Source organism: Dermacentor andersoni, chromosome 2 (assembly GCF_023375885.2).
Source record: "Dermacentor andersoni chromosome 2, qqDerAnde1_hic_scaffold, whole genome shotgun sequence".
Lineage (NCBI taxonomy): Eukaryota > Metazoa > Arthropoda > Arachnida > Ixodida > Ixodidae > Dermacentor > Dermacentor andersoni.
The window spans coordinates 24697690-24719773 of NC_092815.1; the positions used below are offsets into that span (position 1 = coordinate 24697690).

Genomic DNA, 22084 nt, shown 5'->3' on the forward strand with positions numbered 1-22084 from the left:
TGAAGAACACAGTAGCAATACTGTGGAAGATGAAACTAACTTTTATTGGGCGAACCTGTGCCCACAAAAAGAGGCTACACTGATAGCACAACGATAGCGGCGAACACAGTCGGCGATCGTCGAAAATCTGATCAGCGGGTCAAGCGCGTCGGTTTTTATACAGCAGTCGTCGAATGTTCCAGACTAATCGTTGGGACCCGCGTGCCTTCCACAAAGTTCTACACCATTCGCGCCACGCGATGAAATCAGATAACACAAGGTTAGGCGACAACAGACAGCGGATAGAAGCATCGATAACTTTCCAGAAACTTCGGATACATGCAGGCGCGTCCCGCGCTGTGCGATAACATTTGTTAGGCGGCGAAACGTGGTAGCCCGATAAAGTTAAGTACACGTGTCAATATGTTGTTTTCCAGTTCTTTTTTAATCGTTTGTGCTACTCACACATTGCGTGCTTTGCTGCTGTTAAGAACTTATCTGCTATTTCGTGAATGCATCTAAATCACAAAAATTCTTATATTGTTAACAGCTGTATTCGCAAGCACCCCTATTCTGGAAATTGCAACTAGTTGTTGCTCTTTCTTCCTCGACTAGCGTCTCTCATTCAGAGGAGGAAATACACAGCTATCTTCCATAAGCAGCATTTCGTCTGTGTCAAGCCCTTCGAGTCCTCTTTTACATTGCGCAGCGGGCTCAAGTTAGCTTACTCATGCTGCGAAAATTTATTGTAGTCGACTCCTTCGTGCATATATTGTTTTCATGCCTGCGTGACGCAGGCCTACACCTGTTCTTATGCCGTAGCATTATATGGCCAGTCAGCCGAAAAAGCTTTTGTGAAGCCAGAAAATCGGCTTCTCAGTGCAGTGCGAGAGTGCGCAGTTTAAGCCTATTGTTTGCGTGGTTGACAGCTTTCATTCGCAGTACCGTGACAAACGACCCATTCTACGCGATAGCAATAGCTGCGCGGGTGCAAAACATTCTAAGAGCACGTCCACTTTCGCCGTTCCCCATACGCCACACGTAGAAAAGAGGCGCTAAACCTAGGCCAGAAATGCCTAGACTATACTAAAAGGTGGATAGCAAGCAGTACGGTACACCCTGGTAAGCACTCAATAAGCGAAGATGGAAGATGTCTAAACGGGACTCGAAACGAGAGGATGCACCACTATTGCAATAATTACGAATGCACGCACAGCCATCCCCCCTCCGCTGCCTATGACGGCTTTACGCGTTGGCTATGCCGCGTCTGAAATTGCGCAAAGTTCAGGGGAACCTTCGTGAATGGGAACTATCGAAGATATGCGTAGAATGAAGTGGTGCTTGGCACGGGGCGAAATTTATATGTTCGGTAATGTAAATATGCGTATCTCTCTGCGTATATATATAACGTATGTATAAGTAAATACCGCATACCAAATCAGCCTCTAAACCTCACAAGACATCACTAGCATGCATGGCTATCTATCTATCTATCTATCTATCTATCTATCTATCTATCTATCTATCTATCTATCTATCTATCTATCTATCTATCTATCTATCTATCTATCTATCTATCTATCTATCTATCTATCTATCTATCTATCTATCTATCTATCTATCTATCTATCTATCTATCTATCTATCTATCTATCTATCTATCTATCTATCTATCTATCTATCTATCTATCTATCTATCTATCTATCTATCTATCTATCTATCTATCTATCTATCTATCTATCTATCTATCTATCTATCTATCTATCTATCTATCTATCTATCTATCTATCTATCTATCTATCTATCTATCTATCTATCTATCTATCTATCTATCTATCTATCTATCTATCTATCTATCTATCTATCTATCTATCTATCTATCTATCTATCTATCTATCTATCTATCTAAGCCGCTCTCGAATGAAAAAAAGATCCTTTAGAACTTCCCATCGTCCTCCCGCAGCCGTTTAATACCGTCATCATTCGTTCTTGATCATTGCGCCGTTGTCATGCCATTGTCATTGCTTTGCTGTTATATATTAACCGTCATGCATTTGTTCTTGCACCCTCGTCGTGATCGCATCATGGTCGTTCCATCGTCGTCATTCCAGCCTCCCCATGCCGTCGTCGTCATGCCCGCGACGTCATACAATCGTCGTTATCCCATTGTTGTCATGTCTCGTGGTCCCACTGTTATCGTACCAATTTAGTAATTTTATAATCATCACCCGACACTCTAAAAACTAGGGGGAGTACCGCCGGAGTAAAGGGGCCCATTTACTCTTCAAAGCAGTGTTTTAGTCTCGTAAAATGTCGAACGGAGTGAAATGCATTGTTCACTCCTTCAGCAAGGAGAAAGTGAAATGCTCTTTTCACTCTGCCTTTCTGAGAAAGAGTAGAATGCCCGTTCAACTATTGCGGCAGTAGAGAACAAAACGTAGCATAATCTCCTGATTCATCTGTAGGAGGCTGTCCCCGAACATGTCAATGTGTCACTCATGCACGCTGAGCAAAGAGCACACTGTTTTGCTTCTAAGAGAATAGGCAGCCACAGTGCAAAGGGAAGCGGAGCCAGTGCTCTACTTTTTTACTCTGAGTTGCCCCACGGCGCGCGCGCACAACATCGCGGAACAGCACACATCGGAGAAAGGTGGCCCGTCCAGCGGGCAGAAACGAAGGCCATCCAAGAGAGACCGTGTGTCAGCCATCTTGCGCCGCCGCGAAAATAGGACAGTACTTCGTCATTCGTTGGAATAACAACAAATCCTTCATCGTAAGGGAACTCTAGGTTACGTGCACGTTATGCGTATATGAGATGCTATCCCTAGGAAGTTGTCGCGACGTTTAACCGACGCGATTGACAAGGGACTAGGCAAGTGCGCTGCGTCTCTCGATGTCAATCGAAAAAGTTATTGGTCGCGATAACTGCATTGATTTATCACATGCAGTTATCACTTTTCGCTATTTGTAAGAGCTTTGAAAATCGTATACGCTGCCAGAACCATGGTATGCTGCATAAGACCTGTGGCGAGGGGACGCATAATATGGTCTACCAGCCCATGATTCCAAGCATACGAGAAGCGTGCTTAGCGTGCGTTTCTGTGTTTGAATATATTCAGTTTGGCAGTCCACTATGTACGGAACGCTGTTCAAATAAGGAGTCACATAACAGAAGGCGTCATTTTTCTGGTGGCATGCTTTCATTATAATAAGCCGCGCGCTTGACGGTGTCTTTCGCCCATGGGTAATCTGCGACCACTGGAGTTACGTGCAGCGCCAGTGCTAGTTAGAAACTTTGCCTCAGGAATTCAGCTTGCATGTGGCGAGAGGTCAGTTTGGCGCGTTATCTTGAACTTACTGAAAACGCATGAGGAATTCATATTTTAGTTTGAATAAGGCTGAGCTGTTTTTGCGCATGTATTGGAATGGTGTGATTATATCTGATTTTATGCTTCATTTTGCGGTTTTCGAGCATGGTACGAATGTGAAAGGGTGCTTATGTGTACGAGCTCGGTGAATTGTCAAGGGGCGAGTTCCGCATCGGAATCGAATATAACGGCTGCTGTGTGGAACTACTGTTGCAGGGGCATTTTGCATACGTTTACTGTTTTGTACATGTCTGTGCATTTGCTAATATGAGTTGGCGCTTCAGAGTTAAAAAAACTAAATTATAGGGTTTTACGTGCCAAAGCCACTATCTGATTATGAGGCACGCCGTAGTGGGGGACTCCGGAAATTTCGACCACCTGGGGTTCTTTAACGTGCACCTAAATCTGAGTACACGGGTGTTTACTTAGATTTCGAACGAAGCCACTAGAGTGTTACAGTATGTTGTCTGTAAGCTACTTGATTGGTTCAGTAACAACAAAATGTTTATTAATAAATTGAAGACTAATATGATATGTTTTCACAGCCCATATAAAGCAGTCGCAGATATTTCGCCTGTTGATCTCCACACCAATCGATGCCGTGCATGCTCATGTCATCCGGTAACTGGTAAATAGCACAAAATAGCTGGGGCTACACTTCGACGACACGTTGTCATGGAATGTCCACATTGAAGAGCTCGCAAGACGCTTACGTGCTGTGTGCGCTCATTTGTATGCCCTAAAATTTTTCTGTGATGTAAATGTTCGTAAAATGGTTTACAAAGCACTTGGGGAATCGATCATAAAGTACGGAATAACAATTTATGGCTTTGCTTCTTCTAGTAGACGTAAGATAATTAACCGCATCTTAAAAAAAATTGCCTTTAGCCTCTCGTATGGCACACTTGGTCATGGGGAAGTTGTCTTGCTGAGCATGTACCAGTCAGACATGTTGTTTGTCGAGCAACAAGTTTTGTTCGACGCCATGTGTAAGAGTTATTTTTCTACTAAATTCAAAAACTTGAACGTGAAATCTCGCAGCTTACGTCAGACAGAAAAATATGTCGTACCTCGTGTGTACACAAACTACGGCAAGAGGACTCGTGCTTTCTACGTGCCGGCTAATTTCAATAAATTGAATGAGAATGATATCGAGGGAACATTTAAACAAATAAAATCACATTTAAGGTCATGGGTGATACGTAATGCCCAGATTCCTTGAAGTTTCTTCGGGATTTGAAGCATGCAAACCTGATTGTGAAGTCATCTTTAATGTCAATGTGTTTTTTTTTCCTGGTGATGCAATAATATCTTTTGTTCAAATAATATATTTTGTTCATTTTTTGCAATATCATTTTTTCCTATATTTTTATTTTTTTTTATTTATTTGTACACATATCGGTACTACCAGCTGACTGCCCAGCCTCGCACACAAGCAATGTTGCTCATGCGGGCTGGATCTGTAACCATGACATGACTGGATGTAATAAAGATTATTATTATTATTATTATTATTATTATTATTATTATTATTATTATTATTATTATTATTATTATTATTATTATTTTCGCGTTTCGCCTCCATCGAAATGCGGCCGCCGTGGTCAGGGTTCGATCCCGCGACCTCGTGCTCAGTAGCCTAACACCAACGCTTCAGAGTTAGGTCATGTGAACAGGTAAATCACACTTGCTCTGGGGGTTAGAAGCGTAATCTGTGGATTTTGCTATTGCATGGCAGATCAAAATGTGTTTATGGCTTTAATATCTTTAGTGGAGAAATAAATTATAAGAATAAAGCGTTGCCTTAATTCTGTGTCATGTAGTCGTCTGTAATGCACAAAACAAAGAGTTGGTTTAATGAACTAATAACTGTGGTCTAACGGCTACTTTTACATGCCTTCAAGAATGTAAAATGCTAGATTTCAAAGTACAGCAATAATCGATTCTGACAAGAATGAGCTCTGGTGTGTACTTTATAAATGAAAATAAGTTCATGCCTTTTAGTAAGCTTAGATGCAGGTTGCAGTGAACTGTTTCTTGTTAGTCTTGAAATGTCGGTAAGCTTGCCATAACAATCCTTGTTGCCCATTCTTACAGGCACACCCAGTAATATTCATATAACTGGAGGACCATATTTTCATCCCTACTGAGAATCATGTTTGCAGATGTGATCCTCAAATTATGGCTTGATCAGTGGCACAACTAGAGATTGTGTCGGGGACACACTGGGCACGTGCTTAGGATGTGTCACACGTGGTGTTTGTGACTCACCAGACTAATGACAGAACTATGACATCTGACAATGACCAATATGAACTGCAGAAGAGTACGCGCTGCTGTCTGTGTCCCTTCACTCGTCCTGTCGTTTAGCGCTGTTTTTATTGCTCGTGACCAATATGATATTTGTTAGTAGGTGTATTGTAGCATTGGTGCTGCACGAGGATGAACTGTCAGTTATTTCTTTTTTCTTTAAATCTAAATATTGAAGTTTCTTTATCAGTTGACTATTGCAGTCATTTGGATGTTTCGCATGTATTTCAGTAGGAAGACTAAGAGTTAAGAAAGTCACCTTATTTCTTGGCTGTCTTGATGTTGTTTTGCACCATGTCCTCGTGTTGACTTCCGCACGGGATATTTTTTCAGGCACCCGCTTTATATACCGCACGAACGCAGCTGCAAGGACACAAGGTTGTCAAAGAGCCAGCCCAGCACGACTGCACATGGTGCAGAGGTGTGCATTGCAAAGAATCGAAATACATTGCCATGTAATTTTTACGAGAAAACTAGAATGTGTATATATTGGGTGCACCATTTGACTAAATGTCACCAAAGCTTTCACAGGACAGTATGTCACACCAAGATGAAAATTCTCACGTGCTCTAAGCAGTAATTTTTTTAATGTCTGTAATGGTAAAGTAAAGAATAAGTATGCTCTCTGGAGGCAAACACATGGGAGCAAATGTATTTGCAAAGTTAGAAATGTGTTTTGAAGAAAAGCTGATTAGTTTTCTGAGAAGTGACCACTTTTTGTCTTGCCTCTCAACAGATGTATCCATGTGACAAAAAATAGTGCTACATAACATTGCAGGTTTGCTTAGTGACATAATGCAAACTTGCAACAAGCACGGGGCCTCTGTTGACTACAAAAGGCAGCAGCTCATGCTTGGTTTTCTGCTGAGATAATTTAACAGCGTGTAAATGAAAGGGTGCAAATACAAACCACTGTCATTCTGTATTTTAAACGCTGACATGAAGCAGACAGATTTTCATGTCTTCCCTTTCATCTATTTTTTACACCTAATCTTAGACGTATGGCTTCTTCCTAGGTTGCAGAAAGGGGGAGCATTGGGGGCAGAGTACCCGAGGTTTAAGAAGTCATCGTTTACGTACGTGCTCACGGAACCAGTTAATTAGAACGGCTCGCGTCTCCCGAAGTGGGAGCAAGGAGCAAGGCCTTTAACTGTGTGCACCGTGGTGTGAACCTTACGTCTTCATTAGAAGCCAGAGTCCCTTGCAATTGAAAAATTAATTTGGCACATGTAAAATTGTGGTTTCTCCTTCTGTGAAATATATGTGTCATATGTGTGCTTCTGGCAGGTATTCGAGATTTTGATTAGGGTGACTCAATCTACTTGCCAGCCAAGTCTGCTAGAGGAGGCAGGGATGTGCTCAATGCAAAGAACAGAGCATATGCGTGGAGCACTTGTTCATCATTGGGCGGATGTGAATGTATAGTGTTAAGCAAAAGCCCCTTAGTTTCATGGCTTCTGTAGACATAATTTTTATAAGGCAAAATGAAAGCATTTTTGCACATGGTAAATTTCTGCACTTAGGATAGAGTGCACAGTGAGGCGATGTATTAATCTTCCCAGACACTTATGTACTTCTTTTGAGACGAAAATTCTGCGAAGTGTGATAATTTTAGTGTACCTTTAGTGTACCTTAACTACTTCAGTGGGAAAAAAGCATTGGTTTCACGTAGTTGGTTCATTGCGCAAGTATATGCATACCCGGAAGCAAAATCCAATGGCATGGAAGGGATATGTAAAGCAGGATGATGAGTTTCCCAATTTATGATTTGCTTCTTTGCATGTTTCGTGAACTGCCCTGCCTGTAATTATGCTTATGTCGCCTTTGATGCATCATATTCTTCACGTATTTTTTTTTTTGGTTCACATCTGAAGTCATGCTGTACTTTCGTTAGATTGCATTTTCAACTAGTCACAATAGCTGATCATGTAAATATGCAAGCTGCTCCTCAGTGGTATAGCATCCATACCGTAAAGCGGAATGAGAAGCTACCGTATATGAAAAGAAATTTTATGCGCAAGAATTTAATGCCGATGTCCTTGCAGTTTTATACTCATTTTCTGCACACAAGTTAACAGCGCAAATTTAATTTGATATATTTGTGAGAAAGTGCAACGCATCAATCCTAACAGCACAAGGACATTACTTTCATCAGGACACCAGCCGAATAGGAAAATATGATATGCCTCCGTACCGCTTTGAGGCCGGGCGGGACACTGCTGCTGAACCAGGACAAGACACGCTTAGAAACAATGGGGTGCCGCCCATACAGAAATAACTTTATGTGAAATATTCATTACCAAAGCTAGACCTGTGGCATCACATCAGAATATACGACATATTTCTAACTGCACTGTACTCTCAGTCAGGAACATCCATACGTTGTACAGGACGTTGTCAAGTGAGCTGCTATTTTAAAATATGGCACAAAAAAAGCTTCTTGCACAATTTATCCATGTTACCCGCCCCATGTTTAGCAGCTCATCTGGTAATCTCTGCCATATAACTGGATGGGTTTTGTGCTAAATATACATTTGCTGGGCAGTAACATGGCGCATATTTCTCTTCGATTGTGCTGTAAATACTTTCTGAGTTTGCGCATGTTTGTCCTGTGTTTAACTTTCCGTTGTATACCTTACTTTTGAAAAGATGGAGCCAATTAAAAATAAACGATATTTCTATACTGCAATAATCATGAAACTTGGGAAAATATGCTTATGTTTTATTAGAAGATGAGTTGTAAAGTTCATGGGCATCATTGTAATCTAATTTTATGTGTGCGTCAGTATTTTTCTCGAATTTTTAAGTTTGTGTTGTGACTGATCAACAAAGATTTTCATCTTTTAAGACAAAAGAATGTTTCATTTGAGTAACTCGGTGACTACAGTTTACATCCAATTCATCAAGCATCAGTGCAGGTGCTGCTTATGAAGGAATCAAATATTCCCCACAAATAAGCTTCGCGAATCCCTTCTAACTTGACCATGGCTCTACATTGTGAGTGCTTTCACACTATTGGGAAGAGTACTAGCAGTCTGTTATGAAGGAGTACAATTTCTCTGTCAGGAGGAGTGCAAGCACTCTGGGGGAGTAGAAACACTTGGTTTGGAGGAGTAGAGGCACTCGGTCTGGAGGAGTACTATTACCCTTGTGAAGAGAGCATTAGCACTCTACGGAAGAGTACTAGCACCCCCTTGCGGTGGGGTAATGAAACTCTGTCGGAGGGAGTTATTCCACTCTCTCTCAAAGGTGGTCGATCTACACTGGAAGAGGGAGTGAAATATGGAGAAGCAGGTACTCCCTCAAAGAGAGTTGGGTCAATCTACTCTGGAAGAGGAAGTCAAATATGGGACAAACAGATACTCCCTCAAACAGAGTTCCCGGTACTCTCTTTGTTTTTGTGTATTGTCATCGTGCCTGCGTGGTCATACCGTCTTTGTCATTCTATCGACGTCATACATCTTGTTCGTGATTCGATTGTAATCATGCTGTCGTCATTCTATTGGGATCATGGCGCCGTTGTCAGGCCGTCATTGCGCCCCCATCAAACAGTCTCCGCCATGCATTCGTTGTCATACCATCGTCATAATTACGTAGGGAGGGCATGCCCAGCACCGTGTACTATCGTTATCATGTCTGTCCTTGTCTCTTTAGCGCTACTTAGGATCCCTGTAGTTTGACACTCGTGTATTCCCTATATGTCGCGCTCTGATTATGCATATAGTATACGAGGCCTTACTCGGTGCACATTCTATACCTTCTTTGGCGTTTTTCGCATCTTTCTTGACATTACTTAGTCATTTTTTATGTTCTATAGTTCATTTTTTTATGTTTGTAATAGCCGGCCGCCTGGGGTGGGGTGCGGGCGGGAGGGCTGACGACAGGGACGCGCAATGACGCTCAACTACGTCACGCAACCAAGACGCGACAGCTAAATCTTCATGGTATGAAACCTCGTTGAGGTGTGTTGTTTCTTTTTTAAGTAGGGGTATACACGAGTAGAAGTAAACTTCTCAGTCGTCGAACAAAGCCCTGGTAGAAGCCGCGTTGTCTCCTCCCACTGCCATCATTATCCAGCCGGAGTTCGACCGTACACCGCGGCACATCGATCGAAACACGGTCCTCAGGCGATGCAGCCTCCTCCTCTGCAAATTACTAGCTTCCGTTCGAAATATGTGGGAAGAGCGATGCAATGAACGTGAAGGCGCAGTAGGAAGCAGAGAAGTACTACCAGCAGTGGAGAAGGAGAGGGGGTGCGTAGAAATATCGTCTTCTCCTATAGAGGTCGAACGCTTCGCTATCGAACCGCGAAGGGTTCGGTCGTGGTCGTTTTGAAACGAGATCATTGCCGCCATTGCAAAAACGAGCAAACGAGCGCAGCCTTATGGCCGTAAGCTGGATGAGGAGGTTCTCGCCTCGCTCTCTGCGCGATCTGTGCACAGTGCGCGGTGCACATCAGCGTCAACAATCGTCTGATGAAAGCGGTGCAGCGTTGGCTTACGCTACGAGGTAGCTTTATCGTATCCTATGGCGTTCAATATCAGCTACAACACGCCAGCACTTTGCCACGCGATTTCGCATTGTAGCTCATGCTAAGCGCGATAGTACATATTTCGACGTCTTTATTGACGGGGCACCCAATCAACTTTTGAAACGCACTTTGCGTGTAGTTATTGAAAACGAACGACGCAGTATGATCATGCTTGTACCACGGACAAACGCTGTTCATTTGTAAACTTCTGCTATGAAAATGGTCTTCCCAACACTGCATGGTTTTAGCGACACCATGCGTGCAAGGTGAACAGCGAGCAGTGACGGCGCTTGTGCATCGGCAGGCAGCACGCTCGTGCTTTCCCGTTTGTCGGGTTTTGGGTTCCCTGCCTTGTTCAGCTTGGTTGGCGCGATAAGGAAACATACAAGTTCATGTAAAAAAAAAAAAAAAATACGAAGAACAGCAGTTGTTTTTCCTTGAACAGCAGCGGTATCCCCAGCAAATCCTCTGCTGCCATCCTCGTTACTTTCATTTATCGTTTCTCGGCTGCCTCCGAGCGGATTGAAAAGGTGCGATTTCTGTGTTTTTTTTCCTTCCCCTTCTTCTTGTCCATCGCACTGTGAGTGTCTCGACTCTGGAAACATTAGTGTCTTCAGATCGCATACCAGGGCTCATTGGCCAGCTGGTTCGTCGTAAAAATCAACTATACCACGTGACGCCTGTGGTGAAAAGGTTGTGTCACATCCGCCGCCATGGTCGCGGGGAACGCTGGCTAACACTACCAGGGCTATATCTTATACACGTACAGAAATACCCAGGAAAGTGGATGGGAGAATGACTGAACTGTAGCTCAACTGGCAGAGAATCGCAGGCGTAATGCGCAAGATGTGGCTGCGTCTCCCACTGGCGGCAAGTTCTCTTTTTGTCGACTTCCATTTACCCTTCCCTGGTTACCTCTACATTTCGATTAAAACCACAGTTAATTTTCCTTGTGCTTCACTTGTTTTAGTTGTATGTTGGCTTCATACGGCTGTGAGAAAAATAAATCATCCACTTAGGTTCAACTTCTTCTAGTGCACATACCCTTATTTTGAACATGCCTTTAGCACCGACTAGCTTGAAGAATCTCCTGAAATGTGTCTTTTATATAAATAAAAAGTTGATGAATGAGATATACTTAATTAACTGAACGTATTTACTGAACAATATGCGATGTTCGCTGCCACGACTGATATGTTAGATACGCATTTACGTCTTTTTTTCTAGTGGCACCATTGGATAGCGAGAATCTTCGTTAATGTAGAAAAATATTTTTTTGGCCACTGGGCCTCTGAACGCCGGTCGAACTTTGCATTCCTGCAGCACTTCAGTGAGATGCGTAGCTACAACTTGTAATAAATAGTAGCGGTCAATAATGACTACAGCGCTCGCGCAGAAGGAAATCATAGGGATAGGTGACCGACAAGAAATCGCACAGTGCCGCAGAGTTGAGGTAGAAGAGACGCTAACCATGCACTGCAGAACCTCAAGGAAGGGAGCGGTGCGTAGCGACATAAAGTGATTGGAACTTGCTACGATCAAGCGAGATCAGCCCTCTGCAGCGCGAGGTGAGCTTACCGCAGCCTACCACATTTCAAAATAAACAACTACGGTTGCGGCAGCATTGTTGCTAGTTAAAAGCGAAAGCTGGGAAAATCACTGCTGCGCATGCATTTTCACTGGAGGCTGAGCGAAAAATCTGCGATCGATAATAAATAACTCTTTCCTTTATATTCTATGTGGGACCGCGCGCCCATCTCCTCCTTACAAAAACCCGGCACCGTTCCTGTTTTATTGCCGTAATTATCACATTATAGGTCATTCGCCCGGTCGTTAGATAGCGGTTTCTTCTGGGGCGAGAGAGTAAAGAAGCCTTAACGCCCTTTTTTGTTCTCGTGACCCAGCCCACTTTATTTTCAGTGTTATCGTCTTCTTTCTTATCGCTACCACATTAATTCAAGCGCTTGGAACGCACCTTTCTTTTTTATTTTTTGCGAGTCAAGAAGGTGGCGCACGCAGAGTAGCGTTCGCAGCTTCCGCCACCATGCCGCGACAAGCCAATTTCGGGTGCCATTGGATCATTCAATAAATCCCATCAGCTGTCTCCCGTGGCCACGGTGAAGCTCCTCAAATAAGCGTGATGCCTTTGTCTTCACTGCCATATGTTCAGTTATCACGGTGTCACGACAATTTTTATTCGCTGCAGAATACCGCTGCTGCTGTTTTTGCAATAATTGCGCAATTGCTGCTGCAATAGTTCGGCAATTTCTGCACAATTGTTGAAATTATTCTGTAATCCTGCATAGTCATTGCGAGATTTAACCCTCCAATTTGCTCCATGCTGCTGCTGCTGCTGCGGGGGGGGGGGGGGGGGGGGAGAGTAGTTTACGAATAGCCCATGAAACAAGACATCAGCAACACCCCTCGTATAACGAACGGATTCATTTGTACATAGCCCCCATCTATACTACCTCTACAAGATGCGCCAGTGACCTACTCTGTTCTCCGCTGAATTGCGCAGTGAAACAAAAATAGCACCTGTATATGCTCACTACAAAAAATAATACTCCTTAAGCGCATAGGACCCTTAAAAAATAAATTCTCAGTTTTTACGTGCCAAAACCACGATATAATATTGAGACGCCGTACATAGAGTGGAACTCGGGCTTAATTTTAACAACTTAAGTTCTTTAACGTGAACCAAATGCACAGAACCTGGGCGTTTTTTTACATTTCGCCCCCATCGAAATGTGGTTGCCGCGGCCGGGATTTTACCCCGCGACCTCGGGCTCAGCAGCGCAACGCTAACGCCACTACTCCACCTCCGCTTTATCGCGGCATTTACTCCCCATGCTCCTCAAAGGGCGGCGTGTACTTGGCGTGGTTTTTGGGCAGCCAGGTTTTTCCCAGCAAATTTGGAGTCTCGTTTGCGAGAATTAGATTGAAACCACGGAAACCATGGGCGATTTCCACGGTGCAGCAGGCTCGCGTCAGGAGGAGGCGGAGGTGTAAACTTTAGTTGCAGAAATGAGCTGACGGTAGAATTGTCCCAGGTTGGGCGGGGCTCTTAGTCCAGGATGCCGTGGGCCTAAGCCGATGGCTTGGAACTGCTCGCCTGAAGACCAGCGGGTCAAGACAAATTTTTATGCAAGGGGGCGAGATGGGGCTCTCTGACCGCTTAGATGCATCGCCAAATGCAGGCGCGCATGTTTTACACATTGACTTTGAACGTGCCTACGCTCTCACTTGAATTTTTATTGTGCGCTTATTCACTTGCATCTGTAGCACGCAATTGGTGGAAAGCACCTCCGGTAGGTTTACTTCCTTTTGCCATCCTGTACTCTCGTTTCATATACACGGGTAGGTTCTCGCGTTTTAGAGCGCAGCTCCTAGGCGGCCATAGCTGCGGCGAGCTTCGGGGTCGGCGTGACCAAGGAGGAAAGCGGAGGAGGAGGAGGCTAGGGCGAAATCGTGAGACGAAAAGCGTAGTGCGGCGACGATGGCTACGCGATGGCGCCAGAGTGACGCGCGTCATCTGGGAGAGGCGGCTGTTGAGAATTGCACCCACGCGTCACTCGCGCGCTGCTTCTCGCAATCTCCAGATTAGCGAAGCAGTCGCGCCACACTTCCCTCCGTTTGCAACGTGCCGCACGAGACAGAATTTCCGCGCCAGCCAATATATCGCGAAATGAAAACACGTATAGAACTGTGCTCAAATTTCGCATTAAGGATCATCGTAATGCTCTGTGAATTTCTTCCTTCAAAGCCCGACGCATCGCCTACGCTTTATTCTTGATAAAATTCGTGTTGTTCGAGTAGCAGTGGTAGCATGAAATTGTGACGCAACACTCGTGAAGGTAAATATTCTGCTTTAATGCATACTAACTACACAGATCTATAATTTTCTTACGGGCGAGTAACGGTACAAACGCGGTGAGTGAGCGGAAACTTTATTTTCATATCAATAAGATTTGAGTCTGGCGTCTTTTTAGTGGGCCTGGGCACCCGCCGCGGACGCGTTTCCGAGTCCTTGTCTCGAAGCGGCTTCCTCAGCTCACTGGACGGCCCAGAGATGTGCTGTCAGGTTCGAGCTGAACAGTGCGGTCTTCCAGCGCGAGGGGAGGCTGGCGGTGGAAGAGACGGAGCGGTCGGTACTGCCCGACTTGTTTGTTAGGTGCTGACATTCCCATAACATGTGATTAAGTGTGGCAACCTCGCCACACGATGTGCATCTGTTTGTAGTATAGATGTCTGGATACATGGCGCGCATGGGTTTTGGGGTTTCTGTCAAAAATTAAATTAAATAATGGGGTTTTATGTACCAAAACCACTTTCTGATTATGAGGCGCGCCGTAGTGGAGGACTCCGGAAATTTCGACCACCTGGGGTTTTTTAAGTGCACCTAAATCTAAGTACACGGGTGTTTTCGCATTTTGCCCCCATTGAAATGCGGCCGCTGTGGCCGGGATTCGATCCCGCGAGTTTGTGCTCAGCAGCCTAACACCATAGCCACTGAGCAACCACGGCGGGTATGGGGTTTCTGTAAGAATCCGTTTGTAATTGTCTGAAGTGTACTGCTTGCGTCCTATCTAACCTAGCCTGAGAGAATGGTTATACGCGTCTTTGTAACTGGTGGTGTGTCATGATGTTGTGGATCCTGGTCATACGATCCTCCCACGCCCAGACGTTTGCAGTACCCCGCGGCGGCTCTTCCTCCGATGATGCTCGGTGAGTGAGGCCTTGAGCAACGCGGTGAGCCGCTTCGTTGGGGTTGCTCAATCCAGTGTGTGCCGGGATCCATAGCAAATGCCTTCGGTTATGGAAGTCGGCCTCTTCCTTGTGTATGGGATGTCGCTGTAGTATGTGATACGCCTCTTGTGAGATGCGCCCATTTGCAAAATTGCGAATTGCCGTTTGCGAATCGCAGATCACGCATGTCACTTTGGTTTGTGTGAGGGCCAGTGCGATGGCGGCTTCCTCTGGCGCTTCGGCATGTGCCGTGTTCACGGTGACGCTCGTGAGGTGGTTGACTCTGTGGCTGGTAACTGCCGCCACGAAACTCTTCCTGTCTCGATAACGGGCTGCGTAGGTGAAGACCGCCTCCGTGTTGTAGGAGTAACTTAGGTTCATGTGTTGTGCTCTGGCTTTACGTCTCCCCGATGGTGGTAGGTATAGTTGCTCGCGTGTGGTTCTTGGAATTTCTACTTTGATGCAGTGCTGCCTGTGGTACGTGATGCCGAGCTTTTCGAGCACGTGTATGCCCGGACGGGTCTTGGATAGGCGCTCGAGTTGGGACACTTGTTGCGCCTCCACGAGTTCCTCGAGCGTATTGTTTAAGCCTAGTTGTAAGAACTTGGTGGTGCTGACTCCGGGCGCAAGTCCCAATGCACATTTGTACGCCTTGCGTATGAGGGCGTTGAGCTTGTTTCCTTCCGCTACCGTCCAGTTGTGAAATTCTGCCGTGTACTTTATTTGAGAAATGACGAAGGGCTTGTATGAGCCATATGACGCTGCCTTCGCGCATGCCCGCGTGTTTGTTGGTGATGCGTCGAATGAGCTGCATCGTGCTGGTTGCCTTTGCCGTTATCTTGCGAAATCACCATTACCGCCCTTGTGTTCGATAATCAATCGTAATACCCAGATCTTATCTACCATCGAGTTGGGTAGGCTGTTTGATGCCGTTAATGGGATCTCTTTCTTTTCCGGCAAGTTGTAGCCTTGAGGTGTGTGTCCCTTTCTGACCGGTCTATATAGCAGCAGTCCGGATTTATCGGCCGAGCAGGCAAGTCCCGTGCCCACGAAGTAGTTTTCCACGCATTGGATGGCCTGCTGTGAACGTTTCTCGATCGTTCCCTCACTGCCCGTTGTCGTCCAGACCGTAATATCAGCGTATAGCGTGTGATGCAGTCCTTCGATTTGAAGCAATCGGTCGGGTGACCCCAGCAGGACGAGATTGAAGAGCATCGGTGAGATCACCGAGCACTGCGGGGTGCACGAGCTCCCGATGTTGATTTGATCTGACTCTAATTGTCCCACTCGCATGCGAGCGGTTCTTCCCGTGAGGAAATCTCGGACGTAGTTGTACGTTCGCATTCCGACATTTAGCTTGTCTATTTGTCGCGATATGGCATCCTGGTGAACGTTATCGAAGGCCTTGTTCAGGTCCAGCCCGATAATTGCTCTGGTCTAACGCCCCGGATTGTCAATAATTTGATGTTTTAGTTGCAGAAGGGTGTCTTGCGTGGAGAGATGTCTTCTGAACCCAATCATGGTGTGTGGAAATAATTCGTTGTCCTCGACGCAATCCGTGAATCTATTGAGAAACGCGTGCTCCATCAAATTGCCCCCGCAGGACGTGAGGGAGATGGGGCACAAGTTCTCCAGCTTTAGTTTCTTGCCGGGTTTTGGTATGAGTATGATCTTTGTTTCTTTCCATTGCTGGAGTAGCTTACCGTGCGCCCAACACTCGTTAATGTATTTTGTGAGTTTCTCGATAGATACGTAATCGAGATTGCGTAGTGCCTTATTGGATATTCGAACAGGACCAGGGGCCGACTTGTTGTGGAGTTTCACGAGGGCCGCCTGGATTTCGGCAACGGAGAATTCCGCGTCTAGGGTGGCGTTGCTTTCTCCTAAGTAGTCCGGATATATTTGCGATGGCGTTTGGGATATGTAAAGGCGTTCCGCATTCCGTAGGAATCGTTGTTCCGTTCCGCCGTAAGCGGGTATGATTTTGTATATGCCTTTATGTGTGTGGTCTTGGCGTTGGTGGGATCAATCAGGTACCGCAGTATCTGCCAAGTGCAACGCGTGGTCAGTTGAGCGTCCATCTCTGCACATTTCTCTTCCCATTGTTGTTGGTACAGGTTAAGCGCGTGATGTTCTGTTTCTTTGTTGAGCTGCGCTATCCGTTTACGTAGTCTCCTATTGTGTCTCTGTTGTTTCCATCGGTGCCGCAGGTGGGTTTTGGCTTCCCACATGTGCAGCAACCGGGAGTCTTTTGTCTCGAGCCCAGATCTCGACGGGATCGTTTGCGTCACGTGCTCAATATCTCACCGCAGTTGGTCGGTCCATTGGTCTATGTCTTTGATGTCTTCCATCTGTTGCTTGTCACGATGTTTGCGTATCTGATTCCAGTTGGTGATCTTCATTTGACGACCGGCAATGTGTTCCTGCGGGCCGTCTTCTGTTTCTATGGAAATAATGTAGTGATCGCTTCCCTAGTCTTGTATGGTGTTTGTCCAAGTGACTTTGCGTGTGGTGCACGTAAAAGTAAGGTCCGGCGTCGTGTCAGTGCTGACGCTTTTGCCCTGCCTTGTTGGTGTCGCGGGGTCGGTGACCAGCTCGAGTCCGGCGTGTTGCATCGTTGCCCATAGATGCGTGCCTTTGGGGCGATCGTGCTTGTAACCCCACGTCGTGTGCACTGCCTTGAAGCGCCCAATGCCCCCCAATGAACAGCTGTTGCCCCTGGGCGATTTCGATTGCCCATTTGAAGAGTACATGGAAGCGGTGCTGGTGGCATCTGGGACTGCTGTAGAAGTTGAGTACGAAGATGCTGTTGCGCGTCTTGCGTGGTGGAATTAGTTCTACGAGGACGTTTTCAATGTCTCTGATTTTGGTGTCGTGTTCGATAGCTGTGTGCGCTCGCTTGACCAGCGTAGTGACGTTTGGTTTCTTCGCCTTGCCTGTTATAGACTGATACCCCGCGAGTTTGGCAGGACGGTTTGTTTCTTGCAGTATGACGACGTCTGGGCGTTCGGGAATCGTTTTCAGGCATTGTTGTAAGTGCGCTCGTTTGTTTTGGTAACTTCTGCAGTTCCACTGCCATATCGTGTTTTTGTTTCGCTGGGTGTCAGGCCATGTTTATATTTTGTTACATGTGTTGCGCCGCTTCCCTATGCGGCGGTACGATCGTGCTGTTCGCGGCTTCTAATCTGGACAGTCTGAGGTGAACGCTCTCCAAGCTGCGCTGGAGGGTACGCGTGATGGACGCGATGATAGTTTCTTCGGGATTGCTTAAGCGAGCCTCGAGTGCATCTATTCGTGCATCGCGTATCGCTGCGCGCGTGCGCTCGGGTCTTGTTGCATCTGTGAGGGTGGGAGTGGGTCTCCGTTTAGTATCGGGGAATTCGACCTCGTCGTCCTCTATGGGTTCTTGAGTTTCCTGCATGGCCTGTGTATCGGTACCGTTCTCACGGCATGCTGGAGTTTTATGAGGTCGTCTTTTGTGCGAATCTGTGTCTGCATGTGTTCTATTTGCTTCTGCAGCGCTTGTATCGCCTGTGTTAATTTAGTTATCTCCATCTCTGTCTTAGCGGCTGTTTTGTCGCCAGCCTTCGCGGTTGGTGTTCGTTTTCCCGTGACCGCATCTGCCGAGCTCACCTTCTCGGTGGTCTTGGTGTCTCTCGCTGGGGTCCTTCTGGGGTTGCGGCTGCGAGACTGGCGTTGCTGCTGCTGCAACCGGGGGTCTGGGGTGCGGCTGCGGGACCGGGAGCGACCTCGGCTGCGGGTCCTGGATCTTGAGCGGGGCTTGCCGGCGGAGCTGGTGGCTTTGTCGGCCGCCCCCTCGGCGGCCCTGTGTCGTTCCCATTGCCTTTTTGTCACGACGTAGGGGGTCTTGTATCTTGCGCGGCAGTTGCGATCCGCCGTCATTTGTGTTCCCCAGCACAGCTTGCAACGGGGGGAGCACTGGTGGTCGAGGCCTGGGTTAAGGGCGTCACAACCACGGCACACTTTGTCATGAGGATTCGAGCACACGTCCAATGACCATGTCTCCCGCAGCAGTGACACATGTCGATTTGCTTGCGATACAGGGCGCAGCGAAGGAGGGCGCTGCCGTACCTGACGTAGGAGGGCACTCGCGGCCCTTCAAAGGCCATCATGACGGTCTTGGCATTACTGAGTCGTTTGGCTGCCAGTGCGTGGGGGTTGCGTGCATGAACGATTTTGGTGTGAATAGACTTGGCGTCCTCCTCCAACGGGATTCCCCTGATGATTCCCTTCACCGTGTAGTCGGGGGCCGTCTCGTAGGCACTGACCTCGTGGCGGCGATCACCGATGGTGATGGCTTCTAACTGTCTGTAGTTAGCGGCGTGAGTAGCGTAGGGTGTACTCACGACTTTGATGTTTTGGCGGTTGTTGGAGTACACCGTGTCCTCCCCTGCTTCTTGCGCCGGTACGTTGGCCGCCTGGTAACTGGCCGATGCGAGGCACACGGTTCCGGTGGTGGGAACGTCGAGGCCTCCTTTTGATCGCATCACCATCTTGAAATGACTTCGTGAGAGTAGTGGAATTTTGCTGTTCCTGATGGCTTGCAGCATGACGTTACGCTGTCTTTGACGCGAAGGCTGTCGGTCGCCATTCGCTCGCTCGCCGGCGCGGGAGTGGGCTCCGTTCTGGGTGTTGCTTTGCGCGGGCTCGCGGTTGAATTGGGTCTTGTATCTGATGGTGCACCAACCGCTGCCCTCGAGAAACTCTTCGGGGGAGATGTCCTCCCCGTTCACTTGAACTTGCAGCATTGCTTGGGCGAAGCGAGCGGCCGCGTGAGCGAAGGGGCTCGCCGCTTCCCCTCGGATGACTGGTGACGCCCAGCGTTCGAACTACGCCGGTGAGGGTTAGCGTGGAGCTGGTCAAAAGCCTCTGTAATTGGGAAGGAAGTCGTTTCCTCCCTTGAATATAGTACCGGTAGACTCTTGCTGGCTTCCTGAATACGCTGGTGTTAAATTCATGGGGTGATTGACCGATAATCACAGCAAAATTCTTGAAAAACAGAGCCGACGTGAGATGTGTCCGCTACCTTCGGCGACTTCTTCTTCCTCCGTACAAACGTGGTGTTTTTTTTTTATTTCCGTAGAAACAATCGTTCAGAAGGCAGCTGTTGACGTAAAACGCCATTATGATCCTTAAACTACGCAGTACTTTGCCGTCTTGCAAAGTGACGTCGCAATTATAAGAAGTGGGCAAAATGAGAACTTCATAAACTTATATTGTTAAAGGGGGGATTAGACGAACTTAAAAATTAAGTAAATGTGCATTTACACAATATACGGTGCGTCCAAGCTAACTGTAGCCAAGCTGTTCAATAGAAAGCAAGATTGAAAAACACAGTGCTGAATACAATTAAAAGACCTACAGTGTTTGACGGTCACAGGTCTGGCGATCGGACACCGTAGTTCTTAAAATCGTACCTTGCACCGTATTATTTAAACATGTTCTTATTGAACAGCTTGGCTAACGTTAGTTCGGACATCCTATATACAGTGGTATCAAGTAGCCAGGCTGATCAGCAGCTTGTACAACGCTTCCCCACAACCTAGTCGCCTTCGTGCTCAAGGCACTGCCGTACCATCGAGCAATATTGTCTATGCAATGAGCCTGCTGCAACGCCTCTGGATTAATGTTCATATTAATCCGTCTGATAAGCCTGACTAACCTGGCTAGGAAATCTTCGATGGTACACAGAGCAATAGTAATAACAGGGAAAAAACGGATACGCGGATGAGCGCTCGTCACTGTCTCCTTTTCTTTCTTTTTTTTTTTTGTAATTGTTGTTACAGTGATGCTGTATGCCCTCGTAGGTGCCTCACTAAATAGCCCAAGCAACCACTTTGCTCAGTTATAGCTAAGGCAATATGAAAACGCAGATGTGACCATAAGAGACAACTTCGTTGGCACACAGCGACTTGCATTGCCGAGAAAATTACATGCCACAAAAAGCGGAAAATTTGTCAAACATTGGAAGCTTGACGCAATACATGTATACAAAACCCACAGTACGCTGCGATCGAAGCAAACATTAAGCTACGCGGAATTGTAAATGCATCAGGCCTCAGATATGCTGCCAACAGTCAATACTTCCTTAAAGCGATAAAGTTTTAAAAATACATTATAGTCAGAAGACTTAAGCCGTTTCCAGGTATATTATGTTTTTTAGGTCTCCTTGTTGGGAAGGCTGCTTCACTCCGAAGCACCGAATAGCCAAAGAGGGCCGCCGTATTCAGAAAAGATAACGCTCCTTAATTCAGTTCCAGCTGCTCCGAAAGATATGGCTCTGCGTTTTCCTTTACCATTTTTATGAGAAAGCGCAATTGAGCTTTAGCTCTCTCTGCTGAAGGAGTAATGCAGATAAGCCTTCCAATACTTGAAGCCGTTTTCGCACGAAACAAATAGAAAACGAATATATTTTGCTTTTTCTTGAAACCTTTATTAAAGCGACGGTGGCATAATTCTTTATATGGATGCTACAAGGCCTGTGCTGCGCATGAATTTTTATAGTGTTTCGTGGGAGTTTTACCGTCTACTCAATTATCATAGTAAGATGTGGCACGGTGATGAAAGTTTGCTTGCAAAATAAAATTGGAGTGGTTCAGTAGTATGGCAGGACAAGTTCATGCTAAGTCGCGGACGCCTGTTTTTCTTATTGGAATGTGCACTTAGTAGATGCTGCGTGGAGTTAAGTGTGACAAGTTCCAATTCCAACTCACGCCATCTCTATCGACAGGAGGATATGTGAGTGGGCTTCTTCCGGCCTGTCTCCCTCTCTGCCCCTTCAATCGCTCACCCTGTGAGCGATTGAGGCCATGCGCGGGACGGATGGAGCAAACAATACCTGTTGTTTTTCCCTAATAAAGGTATTTGTATCACATTACGATTGTTTTGAGCTTTCAATGATTGTTCTTGAATGTGTGGAGCTTCTGTATTTACTCACCTTCTGAATTTATTTGTGCAAAAAAGCAGGAAATAATAATGTTGCAGAAAAATTACAAAAGTAAAGACAAGGCCAATCAGGTTACCGGTTCTGTGACCTCAAATAGAGGTGGCGATGGTGCTTAGTTTTTATATAAATTTCGGAGTTACTGAAAACGTTTCTGCCACAGTATTAACGCGCACTGCATA

General features: G+C 46.2%; 1 long non-coding RNA gene across 2 annotated transcripts in view; it reads left to right on the forward strand.

Annotated features, from left to right (window-relative positions):
- The window catches only part of LOC140215907 (uncharacterized), a 213845-nt gene extending 192009 nt beyond the window's left edge, over positions 1-21836 (forward strand). For both annotated transcript variants that reach the window (XR_011892500.1, XR_011892501.1), the window contains one exon: positions 21690-21836. This is a non-coding gene — a long non-coding RNA (uncharacterized lncRNA). The remainder of the gene's footprint in view (positions 1-21689) is intronic.
- The last annotated feature ends 248 nt before the right edge of the window (positions 21837-22084 follow it).